The 2,005-nt window shown below is 36.5% G+C and overlaps 1 pseudogene; it reads right to left on the bottom strand.

Moving 5' to 3' along the window:
* Positions 1-574: 574 nt before the first annotated feature.
* LOC114221487 (U2 spliceosomal RNA) lies at positions 575-654 on the bottom strand (annotated as a pseudogene).
* Positions 655-2,005: the final 1,351 nt, after the last annotated feature.

Below are 2,005 nucleotides of genomic sequence, written 5' to 3'. Positions count from 1 at the left end.
AATGAATTTACTACTTCAGAACGGAGCTGTGCCTACCACATGGTGGGTGCTCAATAAAGGATACGTTAATAAACAGATGAGCGCAGTTCAAATGGCTGAGTGTGGAGTAAAGTCCAAGAAGGAATTAGGAAATGGGAAAAATAAGAAACATTGGAGTTGAAAAGAATATTACATGGCTGAGAAAAAAAAAATCCGTAAAGCTAAGTAAATAGAGGTAGGCATTAGAATATTAGTGAATGTAAGTTAATAGAATCTCAGTTTTCACTTATACACATTTTTTTCTGCCCCTAACCATATTCAGTGTTGAAATATAGGCTAAGGTGATTATAGAATTGTTCTACTAGGTCATGAAAGAAATGGGATGTTATTGACAGCAGCAATTAAGTAATTTTCAAGTTCGACCACAAATGCCGGTTAAAATCTCTTAAGAGATAACAACGGAGTAAATACAAGCATAAAGAAATTTTTTAAAAATACACATTTATACTCTATGCAACTTATGAAGTACTTACAGAATCTGAATAATAAATGTGGCAAGTATAAGAAAAGAATTATCCAAGTTTCATATATAGAAAAAAAGTTTGGAAAAAATATATAATAGATTTTTTTGTAAAATTTCTACACCTGATCTTAGCCAAAAGGCCGAGAAGCGATTTTGTAAAATTTCTAATTTCTTGGCCAGGCATACAAGATCCTTTACGATGTGCCTCTCCCACTCTCATTCCTACCCACCCCTACAACCTCATTTCTTTCTACTCTCTTCCAGACCACCCGGAAGGTGTCACCGTTCCTTCGCAGTCCTTTACACACACATCCCTTTCCACCTGCCATCCTTCAGGCTCTGCTCAAGTGTCAGCCCATCTGTGACATCTTCCCTGGTTCCCCCAGTGTGAGTAATTCCAGTGTCTGTGCTCTAGTGGTTGACCGTGTTGTTTAATTTACCCCTCTGTCTTTGCCATACAGGAGAGTGCTTCCTGGAAATTAGAGGCCACGTTAGAGTTGCATGAATTTTTTTACCACCTAGGACCATGGCTCTTATAGAATATGTTTTCAATGGATGAATTAATGCTAAGTGAGATCTCAGGAACTTTTGGAATAAAACATGAATTGAGGAGATGTAATTTCTAAAGATTTGGATGTGAATGTGTTACATTCATTGAGGGAAGGAGTAACCCAGGAAAAAGAAATAAGAAGCAGCAAATAAGCCCAGCAAACAGCCGAAGCCTCAGAATCAGAGGGCAGGCCTGGGCTGCACTATAACTTTTGCCACAATATAAATCTCACTCAGTGACAAACCCAAGAAGATGTACAACAGAGCTTTCACAAATCAACATTTTCTAGGTATATGAAAGATCCATGTGGAGTTCAGTCCTACCAGTTCAATACCTTTTCCCTCAATAACCATAGCAAGCAAAGGTATTTAACTTCATGAATTATAAAATGACAGGAAACATTTCTGTATTGGTTGTGGATTCAGTCCCACAACAGGTTCAAAAGTTCAGAAGCAGCTAATACCCAAATTTATCATAGTAAAAGTTACTACATGAGCAGCATTTTTAAATAATATATACTTTAAATTATTGAAGGTGAGCATCAACAGGTAAGAACAGGGTATTTTAAGTATTCTCTTGTTTTCTGAAATGCTTCAGCACTTTTCAAATGTTCCTCAGAGCAATACATAATGAAACTATATACGCTTTCATATTAGCAGATAGCTGCTTGGTATATTTTATTGTAAACAGATGTTTTAGATCTCGGTTCCTTCAAGGATGATAATTACAGTGGGACACTTATTGAATGCAGTGCCTGGCACTGCAGAAACATTTCATAAATATTAAGTCATTTAACAGTCTTATAAAGTGATTTCTATGATCAGTTCCATTGTACAAATGAGAAAACTATAGATGAGAGAGAACCGAAGACAATCTGTTCTTATCTTTATCTCTAAAGCTTTGTTTATTCTGTTGCCTTTGCCTGGAAAGTTGCCCCTCTTTCAATCCACTAC

This window comes from Eumetopias jubatus, unplaced genomic scaffold, assembly GCF_037043125.1.
Source record: "Eumetopias jubatus isolate StellerSeaLion01/CBP00866 unplaced genomic scaffold, mEumJub1_p1.0 scaffold_7, whole genome shotgun sequence".
NCBI classification, from domain to species: Eukaryota; Metazoa; Chordata; class Mammalia; order Carnivora; family Otariidae; genus Eumetopias; species Eumetopias jubatus.
The sequence above is the reverse complement of the archived record's forward strand: the minus strand, read 5'-3'. Positions and strand labels throughout refer to the sequence as shown.